The sequence below is a fragment of the Cryptomeria japonica genome, unplaced genomic scaffold, assembly GCF_030272615.1.
Source record: "Cryptomeria japonica unplaced genomic scaffold, Sugi_1.0 HiC_scaffold_1383, whole genome shotgun sequence".
Classification (NCBI taxonomy): Eukaryota; Viridiplantae; Streptophyta; class Pinopsida; order Cupressales; family Cupressaceae; genus Cryptomeria; species Cryptomeria japonica.
Genome location: NW_026729851.1, coordinates 15,001 through 31,932, shown reverse-complemented (window position 1 = coordinate 31,932; position 16,932 = coordinate 15,001). Strand labels below are relative to the sequence as shown.

Below are 16,932 nucleotides of genomic sequence, written 5' to 3'. Positions count from 1 at the left end.
AGGCATGAAGCACCCACGGGAGCCGGAGCATGACGATGCAGAGTCTCGGTTCACAGGAGCCTGGGAAGAACATCCCGTACGGAACCCTTTACCCGAAAACATCCGAACCGCACATGCTCGCGACAGTCCTGCCGTTAGAGAATGCACCGTGCACGCGACCGAGTAAGGCCACTCAGAGACATCCATTTCCCAGGTATATGCCCCCTACGCACTTTTGGTGGCGCAACTCGCACGAACAGTCCCACCTCGACCCCGTAAACAAGCTTTTTTGCCTCGAAGAGTTCGTCGGAGACGAAGAAGCAACCTTCAGTGCAAACGTAGCACTCTTTTGTGCAACCGCCCAAACAACGCCCCCTCTACCCTCTGTCGAAACACTCGGCATTGCTGCTCCCTAAGGTGAGCTTCTCCTCATAGGCAATTCCGCTCTTATCCGGTCACGTTTGTGTGCCCGAATTTCGCAAGGCAACCTCCATGGGACATGGAAAAGACTCGAGAAGAGAGCTCGCTCACGGGAGAGAGAAGCCAAGGAGACCACGAGAGTGCTGAGAGTGGGACAGCGCTGAATAGGCGGGAGAAGCCTGCGCGTATAAACGGAGATATATATCCAATTGCAACGAAGGAACGTGCCAAAGATCGAGAACAATGGCAGAAATGCTAGTAACGTGCACTTCGGGACCAACGCATCACCGGAAGACAACCGCCAAACATCGAAAGAGTCGCGATGCTCCGCAACCTACGTGCAAAGCGGTCGCACACCGGGTAAGGGAGTGAGAGCCCCAAACATAGCTGGGCGAGGCGCTCACTCCGCTCTTTAATATCTCGTTAATACCGCCAAGGAAATGGCACAAGCACACACACACAAGCATCCTCGGAAGAGGACAGTTCGAGTGACAGGTCAAATCCAAGAGTTCCGAAGACTACCTCCAGGAACAATCGGGAACAAGACCGATTACAAGTCGTCGAGTCTGTTACTGGGCGAACACGAGATGCGCACAGGAAATCGATCAGCCCTCACAATGGCCCAAGGCCAGAGATCGGACTGCTACGATTTACCCCAACAATCATCGTGCCACTCTTCGCAGAGAGGTGATAGACGCCAACGAGCCCGCGCATAGCAATCGAGGTGTAAAAAGGGCGTTGAAGGCAGGAAGCCTGGACGAAAGAGGCTACGAGGTCACCTCGAAGCGGTCTAAGAATCGGGCGCACTTGGGGCGACTACCAGTGCCAACCCCTTATCCCGCGGTGCGTCCGACACACAGAAATTTCCAAGGCGGCCAAGGAGCCTCCCCGCATAGCAATCGGGGTGTGAGGTTACGGATGCAGCATTGATAGCAATCGAGGTGTGAGGCGAAGGATGCAGAAGTGAGAGCCGAGGGATGTAGCAGAGATAGCAATCGGGGTGTGTGATGCAGAAGAGATAGCAATCGAGGTGTGCGGTGGGAAGGGCCCAGCAGCCAGAATGCATGAAGCGACGGATGAAGCAGTGATGACAACCGGGCTGTGAGGAGAGGAGGGATGCAGCCAAGAAAGCAATCAGGGCTCGAGGCAAGGGATGCATCAAGGATAGCAATCATGTTGTGAGGCGAGATTCCAAAGGCTAAACGTGAGAGGCTGCAGGGTCGACTCAGAGAGGTCTATGCATGTGAGAGGCTGAAAGCAAGGTCGACTCGGAGCGGTCTATGCATCGGGCGCGCTTGGGGCGACTACCAGTGCCAACCCCTTATCCCGCGACGCGTCCGACAAAGAGAACGTTCCAAGGCGGCAGAGGAGGTTACCAGCCGAAGGATGCAGTAGCAATAACAGGTATAGTTCCGCGGCGGCCGAGAAGACTCACCGCATAGGAATCGGGATGCGAGGCGAGGGATGCGGCGGGAAGGCCCCGACGGCTAAACGGAAGAGGCTGCAGGGCCGCCTCGGAATGGTCCAAGCATCGGATGCGATTGGGACGACTACCAGTGCCAACCCCTTATCCCGCGATGCGTCCGATACACAGATAGTTCCAAGGCGGCCGAGGAGCCTCACCGCATATCAATCGGGGTGCGAGGCGAGGGATGGGGCGGGAAGGCCCCAACGGCTAGACGGAAGAGGCTTCAGGGCCACCTCGGAATGGTCCAAGCATCGGACGCGCTTGGGGCGACTGCCAGTGCCAACCCCTTATCCCGCGATGCGTCCGATACACAGATGGTTCCAAGGCGGCCGAGGAGCCTCACCGCATAGCAATCGGGGGTGCGAGGCGAGGGATGGGGCGGGAAGGCCCCAACGGCTAGACGGAAGAGGCTTCAGGGCCGCCTAGGAATGGTCCAAGCATCGGACACGCTTAGGGCGACTACCAGTGACAGCCCCCTATCCCGCGATGCGTCCGATACGAAGATGGTTCCAAGGCGGCCGAGGAGCCTCACCGCATAGCAATCGGGGTGCGAGGTGGGGGATGCGGCGAGATGGCCCCAACGGCTAGACGGAAGAGGCCACAGGGCCGCGTCGGAATAGTCCAAGCATCGGACGCGCTTGGGGCGACTACCAGTGACAACCCCTTATCCCGCGATGCGTCCGATACGAAGATAGTTCCAAGGCGGCCGAGGAGCCTCACCGCATAGCAATCGGGGTGCGAGGTGGGGGATGCGGCGAGATGGCCCCAACGGCTAGACGGAAGAGGCTGCAGGGCCGCCTCGGAATAGTCCAAGCATCGGACGCGCTTGGGGCCACTACCAGTGACAACCCCTTATCCCGCAATGCGTCCGATACGAAGATAGTTCCAAGGCGGCCGAAGAGCCTCACCGCATAGCAATCGGGGTGCGAGGTGGGGGATGCGGCGAGATGGCCCCAACGGCTAGACGGAAGAGGCCACAGGGCCGCCTCGGAATAGTCCAAGCATCGGACGCGCTTGGGGCGACTACCAGTGACAACCCCTTATCCCGCGATGCGTCCGATACGAAGATAGTTCCCAGGCGGCCGAGGAGCCTCACCGCATAGCAATCGGGGTGCGAGGCGAGGGATGCGGCGAGATGGCCCCAAAGGCTAGACGGAAGAGGCTGCAGGGCTGCCTCGGAATAGTCCAAGCATCGGACGCGCTTGGGGCGACTACCACTGCCAACCCCTTATCCCGCGATGCGTTCGATACACAGATAGTTCCGAGGCGGCCGAGGAGGTGGGGGATGCAGCGAGATGGCCCCAACGGCTAGACGGAAGAGGCTGCAGGGCCGCCTCGGAATAGTCCAAGCATCGGACGCGCTTGGGGCGACTACCAGTGACAACCCCTTATCCCGCGATGCGTCCGATACACAGATAGTTCCGAGGCGGCCAAGGAGCCTCACCGCATAGCAATCGTGGTGCGAGGTGGGGGATGCGGCGAGATGGCCCCAACGGCTAGACGGAAGAGGCTGCAGGGCCGCCTCGGAATGGTCCAAGCATCGGATGCGCTTGGGGCGACTACCACTGCCAACCCCTTATCCCGCGATGCGTCCGATACACAGATAGTTCCAAGGCGGCCGAGGAGCCTCACAGCATAGCAATCAGGGTGCGAGGCGAGGGATGCGGCGAGAAAGCCCCAACGGCTAGAGGGAAGAGGCTTCAGGTCCGCCTCGGAATGGTCCAAGCATCGGACGCGCTTGGGGCGACTACCAGTGACAACCCCTTATCCCGCGACGCGTCCGATACACAGATAGTTCCAAGGCGGCCGAGGAGCCTCACCGCATAGCAATCGGGGTGCGAGGCGAGGGATGCGGCGAGAAGGACCCAACGGCTACACGGAAGAGGCTTCGGGGCCGCCTCGGAATGGTCCAAGCATCGGACGCGCTTGGGGCGACTACCAGTGACAACCCCTTATCCCGCGACGCGTCCGATACACAGATAGTTCCAAGGCGGCCGAGGAGCCTCACCGCATAGCAATCGGGGTGCGAGGCGAGGGATGCGGCGAGAAGGACCCAACGGCTACACGGAAGAGGCTTCGGGGCCGCCTCGGAATGGTCCAAGCATCGGACGCGCTTGGGGCGACTACCAGTGACAACCCCTTATCCCGCGACGCGTCCGATACACAGATAGTTCCAAGGCGGCCGAGGAGCCTCACCGCATAGCAATCGGGGTGCGAGGCGAGGGATGCGGCGAGAAGGACCCAACGGCTAGACGGAAGAGGCTTCGGGTCCGCCTCGGAATGGTCCAAGCATCGGACGCGCTTGGGGCGACTACCAGTGACAACCCCTTATCCCGCGACGCGTCCGATACACAGATAGTTCCAAGGCGGCCGAGGAGCCTCACCGCATAGCAATCGGGGTGCGAGGCGAGGGATGCGGCGAGAAGGACCCAACGGCTAGACGGAAGAGGCTTCGGGTCCGCCTCGGAATGGTCCAAGCATCGGACGCGCTTGGGGCGACTACCAGTGACAACCCCTTATCCCGCGACGCGTCCGATACACAGATAGTTCCAAGGCGGCCGAGGAGCCTCACCGCATAGCAATCGGGGTGCGAGGCGAGGGATGCGGCGAGAAGGACCCAACGGCTAGACGGAAGAGGCTTCGGGTCCGCCTCGGAATGGTCCAAGCATCGGACGCGCTTGGGGCGACTACCAGTGACAACCCCTTATCCCGCGACGCGTCCGATACACAGATAGTTCCGAGGCGGCCGAGGAGCCTCACCGCATAGCAATCGGGGTGCGAGGCGAAGGATGCGGCGAGAAGGACCCAACGGCTAGACGGAAGAGGCTTCGGGTCCGCCTCGGAATGGTCTAAGCATCGGACGCGCTTGGGGCGACTACCAGTGACAACCCCTTATCCCGCGACGCGTCCGATACACAGATAGTTCCAAGGCGGCCGAGGAGCCTCACCGCATAGCAATCGGGGTGCGAGGCGAGGGATGCGGCGAGAAGGACCCAACGGCTAGACGGAAGAGGCTTCAGGGCCGCCTCGGAATGGTCCAAGCATCGAACGCGCTTGGGGCGACTACCAGTGACAACCCCTTATCCCGCGACGCGTCCGATACACAGATAGTTCCGAGGCGGCCGAGGAGCCTCACCGCATAGCAATCGGGGTGCGAGGCGAGGGATGCGGCGAGAAGGACCCAACGGCTAGACGGAAGAGGCTTCAGGGCCGCCTCGGAATGGTCCAAGCATCGGACGCGCTTGGGGCGACTACCAGTGACAACCCCTTATCCCGCGACGCGTCCGATACACAGATAGTTCCGAGGCGGCCGAGGAGCCTCACCGCATAGCAATCGGGGTGCGAGGCGAGGGATGCGGCGAGAAGGACCCAACGGCTAGACGGAAGAGGCTTCAGGGCCGCCTCGGAATGGTCCAAGCATCGGACGCGCTTGGGGCGACTACCAATGACAACCCCTTATCCCGCGACGCGTCCGATACACAGATAGTTCCGAGGCGGCCGAGGAGCCTCACCGCATAGCAATCGGGGTGCGAGGCGAGGGATGCGGCGAGAAGGACCCAACGGCTAGACGGAAGAGGCTTCAGGGCCGCCTCGGAATGGTCCAAGCATCGGACGCGCTTGGGGCGACTACCAGTGACAACCCCTTATCCCGCGACGCGTCCGATACACAGATAGTTCCGAGGCGGCCGAGGAGCCTCACCGCATAGCAATCGGGGTGCGAGGCGAGGGATGCGGCGAGAAGGACCCAACGGCTAGACGGAAGAGGCTTCAGGGCCGCCTCGGAATGGTCCAAGCATCGGACGCGCTTGGGGCGACTACCGTTGCCAACCCCTTATCCCGCGATGCGTCTGATACACAGATAGTTCCGAGGCGGCCGAGGAGCCTCACCGCATAGCAATCGGGTTGCGAGGCAGATTATTGGGAAGGGAACCCCCTGGGATGCGGCTCAAGCAGTGCCCAAAGGGACTGGAATGCGGAATCACATCGAGAGACCCAAATGCTATACGAGGGCTCAAATCGAATTATCGATTTGGCCACGACATGGACGCATCGGAACGACTACCTTTGCCGAACCACTCGCAATTGCATCCATACCGAAACCAATAGACATTTCCGTTAGAGCCCTCGCATAGCATTCGGGAATCTCGCATGCCCCTCTAAATCGACCAATGCTGGCGCTCAATGAAAATCCGAGCGCTACCACCGTTCGAGCGCCAGCATTGGTCGAGTTAGAGGGGCACGGGGGAGAATGCTCCAGTCAACACCTCCCCTATATAAGTTATTTGTCCGATTCTCGCACAACCGTAGTCTGCCTCGTCGAATCAAACAACGGTCCCAGATTCCGACTTCCGTTCCGTAGAGACCCAAAAGCTAGATGGAGGCTCGCAAGAAAGAGAGTCGGCGCATAGCAATCGGGTTTCTCGAACGTTTAGGGACCGAGCTCACTTGCGGATAGGGCAAAATCCGCCAAGCAACCCAAAAGCTAGACGGGGGCTCGAATCGAATCGCCTAGGCGGCCACAACAACGACGTGTTGGATCGACTACCAGTGCCAAACCATTCAGCAAGACTAGTCTGTGTCGAGGCCGGATAGAGATTCTCAGAGAGCGCCCGCATAGCATTTAGGAGACCTGCCGCGTCCCTCACACTCGACAAATGGTGGTGCACGTTTATAAATCCGAGCGATCCCAACCCTTTCAAGCACCAACATCGGTCGAGATAGAGGGGCACGGAGGGGGCTGCGTGAGACAACACAGTCCCCTATATAAGTTATTTGTCCGATTCTCACACATCCGAAGAATGGTCATCAAATCGGACAACAGCCCAAACTTCCGACTTCCGTCCCAGAAAGCCCAAGAGCTATCTAAAACGTTCATGGCCGGAACTCGATCGCGGCTATACCAGTCCGCCAAGCAACCCAAAAGCTAGACTGGAGCTCTAGTCGAATCACCTCTGTGGCCATTGCAAGGACGTGTTGGAGCGACTACCATTGCCGAACCATTCCGCAGGTCGAGTCCATACCAAGGCCGCATAGAGATTCACGATGAGCTCCTGCATAGCAATCAGGAGACTTGCCGTGTCCATCACAATCGATAAATCCTGGTGCAAGATTTTTGCATCCGAGCGCTCCAACCAGTCGAGCACCAGCATCAATCGACATAAACGGGCACGGGGGGAGGATGCTCGAGAACACTACCTCCCCTATATAAGTTATTTGTCCGATTCTCAAGCAGCCGAAGTCTGGTCATCGAATCGGGTCAAAGACCACAACTTCCGACTTTACCCACAATGCAAGTCATCGAATCGAACATCGGCCCCCGAGTCGGACTCCATGCGTATGTCAGGTCATCGGACCCAAATTCCGCCTTCCTGCGCATGGCGGGCCATCAATATCAACTCGGTCATCGGACCCAAACTCCGCCTTTTTGCGTATGGCACGCCTTCAAATCGGTCATCGGACCCAAATTCCGCCTTCCTGTGCATGGCGGGCCATCAACATCAACTCGGTCATCGGACCCAAATTCCGCCTTTCTGCGCATGGCACGCCATCAACTCGGTCATCGGACCCAAATTCCGCCTTCCTGCGCATGGCAGGTCATCGGACACAAATTCAGACCTCGCCAATATGCCTACGTATCGAATCGGTCATCGGACCCAACTTCCGACTTCATCCATACTGTAGGGTCTTTGAGGTTGGCGCGGTGCGCTCAACCCAGGGAGTCGACCCATCGAAGCATACACCTCCCCTATATAAGCTATTTGTCCGATTCCCACACCTGTGTAGTTTGCACCTCTGACCAGGACATCGACCCCAACTTCCGAACTCGACTGCAACGACGGCACCAGCGCCTTGGTGCGCACCTTGCGACGCACAGTCCCAACATTCGCCTTCCTGCACATGGCAGGTCATCGGACCCAAATTCCGACCTCGCGAGTATGCCTACATATCGAATCGGTCATCGGACCCAACTTCCGACTTCATCCATACCGTAGGGTCTTTGAGGTTGGCGCGGTGCGCTCAACCCGGGGAGTCGACCCAACGAAGCATACACCTCCCCTATATAAGCTATTTGTCCGATTCCCACACCTGTGTAGTTTGCACCTCCGATCAAGACATCGACCCCAACTTCCGAACTCGCCTCCAACGACCGAACCAGCGCCTTGGTGCGCACCTTGCAACGCACAGTGCCAACATTCGCCTTCCTGCACGTGGCAGGTCATCGGACCCAAATTCCGACCTCGCGAGTATGCCTACATATCGAATCGGTCATCGGACCCAACTTCCGACTTCATCCATACCGTAGGGTCTTTGAGGTTGGCGCGGTGCGCTCAACCCGGGGAGTCGACCCAACGAAGCATACACCTCCCCTATATAAGCTATTTGTCCGATTCCCACACCTGTGTAGCTTGCACCTCCGATCAGGACATCGACCCCAACTTCCGAACTCGACTAAAAAGACCGCACCAGCGCCTTGGTGTGCACCTTGCAACGCACAGTGTCAACATTCGCCTTCCTGCACATGGCAGGTCATCGGACCCAAATTCCGACCTCATGAGCATACCTACTAATCGAATTGGTCATCGGACCCAACTTCCGACTTCATCCATACCGTAGGGTCTTTGAGGTTGGCGCGGTGCGCTCAACCTGGGGAGTCGACCCATCGAAGCATACACCTCCCCTATATAAGCTATTTGTCCGATTCCGACACCTGTGTAGTTTGCACCTCCGCTCAGGACATCGACCCCAACTTCCGAACTCGCCTGCAACGACCGAACCAGCGCCTTGGTGCGCACCAAAAGTGCGCACTTTTGGAGGGCACTTTTGTGCGCTCCAAAGGTGCGCACTTTTGGAGGGCACTTTTCTGCGCTCCAAAGGTGCGCACTTTTGGAGGGCACTTTTTGGAGGGCACTTTTCTGCGCTCCAAAGGTGCGCACTTTTGGAGGGCACTTTTTGGAGGGCACTTTTCTGCGCTCCAAAGGTGCGCACTTTTGGAGGGCACTTTTTGGAGGGCACTTTTCTGCGCTCCAAAGGTGCGCACTTTTGGAGGGCACTTTTTGGAGGGCACTTTTCTGCGCTCCAAAGGTGCGCACTTTTGGAGGGCACTTTTTGGAGGGCACTTTTCTGCGCTCCAAAGGTGCGCACTTTTGGAGGGCACTTTTCTGCGCTCCAAAGGTGCGCACTTTTGGAGGGCACTTTTTGGAGGGCACTTTTCTGCGCTCCAAAGGTGCGCACTTTTGGAGGGCACTTTTTGGAGGGCACTTTTCTGCGCTCCAAAGGTGCGCACTTTTGGAGGGCACTTTTTGGAGGGCACTTTTCTGCGCTCCAAAGGTGCGCACTTTTGGAGGGCACTTTTGTGCACTCCAAAGGTGCGCACTTTTGGAGGGCACTTTTCCTGTGCTCCAAAGGTGCACACCTAGGTGAGCACCTTCGACCACACCTTGTAGCACACCAAACTCTGACTTTCGACTTCATCCGCAATGCAGGGTCTTTGAGGTTGGCGCAATGCGCACAACCAGGGGAGTCGACCCATCAAACCCAACACCTCCCCTATATAAGCTATTTGTCTGATTCTCATACATGCGTAGCCTGCAGGAGCAATTAGGACATCGACCCCAACTTTCGGCTTCTAAACGAAAACAAGGTCTTTGAGGTTGGTGTAATGCGAACAACTAGGGGAGTCAACCCATCAAACCCAACACCTCCCCTATATAAGCTATTTGTCTGATTCTCATACATGTGTAGTCTACAGGAGCAATTAGGACATCGACCCCAACTTTTGACTTCTTAACGAAAACAAGGTCTTTGAGGTTGACGTAATGCGCACAACCAGGGGAGTCGACCCATCAAACCCAACACCTCCCCTATATAAGCTATTTGTCCGATTCTCATACATGTGTAGCCTGCAGGAGCCATTAGGACATTGACCCCAACTTTTGACTTCTTAACGAAAACAAGGTCTTTGAGGTTGGCGTAATGCGCACAACCAAGGGAGTTGACCCATCAAACCCAACACCTCCCCTATATAAGCTATTTGTCTGATTCTCATACATGTGTAGCCTGCAACAACGATTAGGACATCCACCCCAACTTCTGAATTCGTCTGCGTTGACCGCACCAAAGGTGCACGCCTTGGTGCTCACCAAAATCCGACTTCCGACTTCTTCTGCTATGCGGGGTCTTTGAGGTTGGCGCAGTGCGCACAACCAGGGGAGTCAACCCACCGAATGCAACACCTCCCCTATATAAGCTATTTGTCTGATTCTCATACATGCGTAGACTGCAGCAATGATTAGGACATCCACCCCAACTTTTGACTTCTTAAACAAGACAGGGTCTTTGAAGTTGGTGCAGTGCACACAACCAGGGGAGTCGACCCATCAAACGCAACACCTCCCCTATATAAAGCTATTTGTCCGATTCTCATACGTGTAGTCTGCAGCAGCGATTAGGACATCGACCCCAACTTCCGAATTCGTTTGCATTGACCGCACCAAAGGTGCACGCCTTGGTGTGCACCCTGGAGTGCACTTTGGTGCTCACCTCGGTGCACACTTTGGTGTGCACCTCGGTGTGCACCAAAGGTGCGCACCTTGGAGCGCACCAAAGGTGTACACTTTGGAGCGCACCACATAGGGTCTTTGAGAGGTTGGCGCAGTGCGCACACCAAGGTGGGTGTTGAGGTGCGTGCCGAGGTGGGTGGGTGCTAGGGTGCGCTCCATGGTGGGTGCCAGGGTGGGTGCGTGCTAGGGTGGATTCCAAAGAGGGTCATAGGGTGGGTGCCAAGGTGGGTTGGTGATATAGTGGGTTCAAAGGTGGGTACTAGGGTGGGTTCCAAGGTGGGTCACAAGTTGGGTGCCAGGATGCGTGGGTGTTAGGTTGGGTGCCAAGGTGGGCTCCTGCGTGGGTGGGTGCTAGGGTGGGTTTCAAGGTGGACGCGAGGGCGGGTGCCAAGGTGGGTAACAAGTTGGGTGTTAGGATGGGTGAGTGCTAGAGTGGGTGCCAAGGTGGGTGGGTGCTAAGGTGGATGCCAAGGTGGTTCACAGGGTGGGTGGGTTCTAGGGTGAGTTCCAAGGTGGGTCACAGGTTCAGTGCTAGGGTGGGTGTCAAGGCGGGTGTCGAGGTGCCTGGGTGCTAGGGTGTGGATGCCAATGTGGGTCATAGGGTGGGTACTAGGGTGGGCTGCAATGTGGGTGCCAAGGTGGGTAACATGCTCGGTGGGTTCTAAATTGGGTGCCAGGGTGGGTGTGCACCCACCTTGCCCGAGGTGGGTGCCAAGGTGCCAGTGTGGGTGGGTGCTAAGGTGGATGCCAAGGTGGGTGAGAAGGTGGGTGATAGGTTGAGTGGTAGGATGGGTGGGTGCCAAGATGGGTCACAGGGTGGGTGCAAGGGTGGGTAGGTGCTAGGGTTGGTGTCAGGGTGGGTGGGTGCTAGGTTGGGTTCCAAGGTGGGTGCGAGGGTGAGTGTCAAGGTGGGTCACAGGTTAGGTGCTAGGATGGGTGAGTGCTAGGGTGCAAAGGTGCCAGGGTGGGTGCTAGGATGGGTCGATGCTAGGGTGAGTGGCAAGGTGGGTCCACAAGTGTCAAGGTGGGTGCCGAGGTGGGTGCCAAGTCGGCGACTGCTATGGTGGATGCCAAGGTGGGTCACGGGGTGGGTGCCAAGTTGCTAGGTTGGGTTCCAAGGTGGGTGCCAACGTGGGTGCTAGGGTGCGTGGGTTAAAGGGTGTGTCACAACGTGGGTGCCAGGATGGGTGCGCACCCACACTGGCCAAGACGGGTGCGGGTGCAAGGTTGGGTTCCAAGCCCGGTCACAGGCTGGGTGCTAGGATGGGTGGGTGCCAAGGTGGGCACCAGGGTGGGTGCACCCACCCTGGCCAAGGTGGGTCACGGGGTGGGTCCTAGGGTGGGTAACGGGGTGGGTACTAAGGTGCGTGCCAAGGTGGGTCATAGGGTGGGTGCCAAGGTGGGCACCAGGGTGGGTGTGCACCAACCCTAGCCAGGGTAGGTCACGGGGTGGTTGTCGGGGTGGGCGTCAAGGAGCCAAGGTGGGTGGCAAGTAGCCAAGTTGCGTGCCAAGGTGGGTGTCGGGGTGGGTGCCAAGGATCCAAGGTGGGTGCCAAGGAACCAAGGTGGGTGTCTGGGTGGGTGCCGAGGTGGGAGCCAGGGTGGGTCCCAAGGTGAGTGCAAAGGTGGGTGCCAGGGTCAAGGTGAGTGCCAATGTGGGTTCCAAGGTGCCAGGGTCAGGGTGAGTGCCAATGTGGGTTCAAAGGTGCTAAGTTGGGTGCGAGGTTGGGTGCGAGGGTGGGTGGGTGCCAAGGTGTGCTAGGTGGAAGCCCGGGTGGGTCGGCATCCCATGGGTGTCGAGTTGGGTGCCTGATGGGTGCTTCTTGTCAAGTTTTAGTCGTCGGGACTCATTTCGAGCCTTAGAGGTCGTTTCTTGTCCGGTTGCCCTGTCTTCGACCTGGGAACCCAATTTTGGTCCTCGGGTCCCATTTTTTTTTGTCTCGCATCCCACTTTTGGCCTGTGGCCTTTTCGGGGTCGATTCTCGTTTTGGGCATCAGAGCATGTTTCTTCTCCTAAAACCCAATATTTGTTTATTAAGTCTCGGAACACATTTTTGTTCTCGTGGACCCATCATGGGTCTTGGAACGCATTTGTGGTCCTTGGGTCCCATTTTGCATCCCGAAACTTGTGTTTTGGTGCTTGATCCCTATTTTGGGTGCCCACCTTGCACCAAGTGCGCACCCGGGGCAAACCGAGCGCCTTGGTGCACCGGGGCAAGATCGAGCGTGCACCCGAGGCGCCCCGAACATGCACCAAGGTGCACTCGGCCCACATGTGAGCGCAGGTCGTTGCGCCCGAGGTGGTGTGTGGGCACCGCGTTGCAGACGGGACACTGCACGCACACGACGCCCCCTCCAGGTGCACGCACGTAGGCCGGGCCGGGTGCACACCCGACGCCCTAGCAAGGTGCGCGCACCCGGGCAGGGCTCACACTTGGCGAACGGGGCGCACTTCGCGAGGGAGGGTGTGCACCTCGACGGGGGTGGGTGGCCGGGGTGGATTCGCACGTGGGTCGCGGTTTGCTAAGTACACACTGCGACAAGCTCATAACGGGTGCGATCATACCAGCGTTAGTGCACCGGATCCCATCAGAACTCCGCAGTTAAGCGCGCTTGGGCCGGAGTAGTACTGGGATGGGTGACCTCCCGGGAAGTCCCGGTGTTGCACCCTTTTTTAGTTTTTCGCCGGGCGTCGCAATGCTATTTGAATAAACCTTTTGCCCGTTTGCGTTCTCGTCGGGGCCGGGCCGGGCCGGGGTGCGCTGCCCGCACTACCGCGCGCGCGGGGGCGACACCGAGCGCGCACCCGAGGCGCCCCGAGCACACAGGCCACGGTGCAACCCGGGCGTTGTGCGCGCACCCCGGTGCGCCCGAGGTGCTGCGCGCGCACCCAGGTGAAATCGGTGTGCACCTCGGCCAGTGCGCGCTCGGTCGAGTCGCGCACGTTGGCCAAGGTGCACGGTGATGTTTCTTACTCTAAGGTTCCGCACCAGACGCCCGGGACAGGTGAGCGAAGCTGGGCGGGGCCGGGTGCGCGGCCGGGGCAGGTGCACGCAGCTGGAGAGAGCTTTGGAGCACACTTCGGAGCGCACCAATGATGCGCTCCATTCAAAAGTTTCCTGAAAAGGCAAAAAAAGTTGAGATTATAGAATTTCCCACTTGAGAGATTGTAAAAAAAAAAAATTTAAAATGAAGGAAACGCGGGTGCCAAGGTGTGCGCAGCCCAGCCAAGGTGTGCGCACCAAGGCGCCCACCCTGGCGAAGGTGCACGCAAGGTGCGCACCCGAGGCAAACCGGACAATTAACCCAACTTTCGACTTCGCGCGCACCTTGGAGCGCACTTCGGAGCGCTCCTTGGTGCGCACCAATCTTGGGCACCTCGGAGTGCACCATGGCGCCCACCAAGGTGCGCACCCGGGGCAAACCGAGCTCCGACTTCGTGCGCACCTTGGAGCGCACGAAAGGTGCGCACCATGGCGCCCACCAAGGTGCGCAGCCCAGCCAAGGCGTGCGCATCAAGGTGCGCACCCTGGCGAAGGTGCGCACCCGGGGCAAACCGAGCTCCGACTTCGTGCGCACCTTGGAGCGCACAAAAGGTGCGCAACCCAGCCAAGGTGTGCGCACCCCGGTCAAACCGAGCTCCGAATCGTGCGCACCAGAGGTGCACGCCATCGTGCGCACCTTGGAGCACACTTCGGAGCCCTCCTTGGTGCGCGCCGATGTTGCGCACCTCGGAGCGCACCCGGGGAAAACAATGCAATTAACCCGACTTTCGACTTCGTGGGCACCTCGGAGCGCTCTCGAGTTCGCACCTCGGAGCACACCGAGGTGCGCACCTTTGATGCGCTGCCTTCACCAATTTCCAGAAAAGGCAAGAAAACATTGAGAAGGTGTGCGCACCGAGGTGCCCACCCTGGCGAAGGTGCACGCGAGGTGCGCACCCGGGGCAAACCGGGCTCCGACTTCGTGCACGCCGCACCTTGGAGCACACTTCGGAGCGCTCCTTGGTGCGCACCAGGGCGCGCAACCCAGCCGAGGTGCCCACCCCGGCGAAGGTGCACGCGAGGTGCGCACCCGGGGCAAACCGGGCTCCGACTTCGTGCACGCCATGGTGCCCACCGCGGCGAAGGTGCACGCGAGGTGCGCACCCGGGGCAAACCGGGCTCCGACTTCGTGCACGCCGCACCTTGGAGCACACTTCGGAGCGCTCCTTGGTGCGCACCATGGTGCCCACCAGGGCGCGCAACCCCGCCGAAGGTGCACGCGAGGTGCGCACCCGGGGCAAACCGGGCTCCGACTTCGTGCACGCCGCACCTTGGAGCACACTTCGGAGCGCTCCTTGGTGCGCACCATGGTGCCCACCAGGGCGCGCAACCCCGCCGAAGGTGCACGCGAGGTGCGCACCCGGGGCAAACCGGGCTCCGACTTCGTGCACGCCATGGTGCGCACCGCGGCGAAGGTGCGCACCCGGGGCAAACCGGGCTCCGACTTCGTGCACGCCGCACCTTGGAGCACACTTCGGAGCGCTCCTTGGTGCGCACCAGGGCGCGCAACCCAGCCGAGGTGCCCACCCCGGCGAAGGTGCACGCGAGGTGCGTACCCGGGGCAAACCGGGCTCCGACTTCGTGCACGCCGCACCTTGGAGCACACTTCGGAGCGCTCCTTGGTGCGCACCATGGTGCCCACCAGGCCGCGCAACCCAGCCAAGGTGTGCGCACCAAGGTGCACGCGAGGTGCGCACCCGGGGCAAACCGGGGTCCGACTTCGTGCACGCCGCACCTTGGAGCACACATCGGGGCGCTCCCGGGTTCGCACCGGCGTTGCGCACCGTGGTGGGCACCTCGGAGCACACCAAGGTGGGCAGCGAGGTGCGCACCTTTGATGCGATGCCTTCACTAATTTCCATAAAAGGCAAAAAAAAAACGAGATTTTAAAATTTCCGTTTTGAAAGATAGTGAGAAAAAGGGAATGCTGGTGCCATCTTGAGCCCGCCCTGGTGCGCAGCCCAGCCAAGGTGTGCGCACCAAGGTGCCCACCCTGGCGAAGGTGCGCGCCCGGGCAATTAACCCAACTTCCAACTTCGCGCGCGCCAGGGTGGGAGCGCACCCAACAACCGGGCCTGGGAAGAGCCAATGCGAGAAACCCCACCAAACGCTCTGACAAAAAAAGAGGGGGCGCTCCAGTAACCCCGCTTCGGAGCGCACCCTGGGCAAACCCAGCCAAGGTGCCCACCCCGGCCAAGGTGCAGGCGAGGTGCGCACCCGGGGCAAATCGGGCTCCGACAACGTGCACGCCGCACCTTGGAGCACACTTCGTAGCGCTCCCGGGTGCGCACCTCAGAGCACACCAAGGTGGGCAGCGAGGTGCGCACCTTTGATGCGCTGCCTTCACTAATTTCCAGAAAAGGCAAAAAAAAAAGGAGATTTTAAAATTTCCGTTTTGAAAGATAGTGAAAAAAACGGAACGCGCGTGCCATCTTGAGCCCGCCCTGGTGCGCAGCCCAGGTAAGGTGCCCACCCTGGCAAAGGTGCGCACCCGGGCAATTAACCCTACTTCCGACTTCGTGCGCGCCAGGGTGGCAACCGGGCCTCGGAAGAGCCAATGCGAGAAACCCCACCAAACGCTCCGACAAAAAAAGAGGCGGCGCTCCAATAACCCCGCTTCGGAGCGCAGCCGGGGCAAACCCAGCCAAGGTGCCCACCCCGACGAAGGTGCACGCGAGGTGCGCACCCGGGGCAAACCGGGCTCCGACAACGTGCACGCAGCACCTTGGAGCACACTTCGAAGCACTCCCGGGTGCCCACCGGCGTTGCGCACCGTGGTGGGCAGCGAGGTGCGCACCTTTGATGCGCTGCCTTCACTAATTTCCAGAAAAAGGCAAAAAAAAATGAGATTTTAAAATTTCCGTTTTGAAAGATAGTGAAAAAAAAGGAACGCGGGTGCCATCTTGAGCCCGCCCTGGTGCGCAGCCCAGGCAAGGCATGCGCACCAAGGTGCCCACCCGAGGTGCACACCCGGGGCAAACCGGGCTCCGACTTCGTGCAGGCCGCACCTTGGAGCACACTTCGGAGCGCTCCTTGGTGCGCACCATGGTGCCCACCAGGGCGCGCAACCCAGCCAAGGTCTGCACACCAAGGTGCCCACCCCGGCGAAGGTGCACGCGAGGTGCGCACCCGGGGCAAACCGGGCTCCGACTTCGTGCACGCCATGGTGCCCACCGCGGCGAAGGTGCACGCGAGGTGCGCACCCGGGGCAAACCGGGCTCCGACTTCGTGCACGCCGCACCTTGGAGCACACTTCGGAGCGCTCCTTGGTGCGCACCATGGTGCCCACCAGGGCGCGCAACCCAGCCAAGGTGTGCGCACCAAGGTGCACGCGAGGTGCGCACCCGGGGCAAACCGGGGTCCGACTTCGTGCACGCCGCACCTTGGAGCACACATCGGAGCGCTCCCAGGTTCGCACCAGCGTTGCGCACCTTTGATGCGCTGCCTTCACTAATTTCCA

The 16,932-nt window shown here is 59.6% G+C and overlaps 1 non-coding gene across 1 annotated transcript; it reads left to right on the top strand.

The window, feature by feature from the left end:
- Positions 1–12,980: 12,980 nt before the first annotated feature.
- On the top strand, positions 12,981–13,099 carry LOC131873277 (5S ribosomal RNA). Its single transcript, XR_009371263.1, has one exon. It is a non-coding gene; the product is annotated as a 5S ribosomal RNA (ribosomal RNA).
- Positions 13,100–16,932: the final 3,833 nt, after the last annotated feature.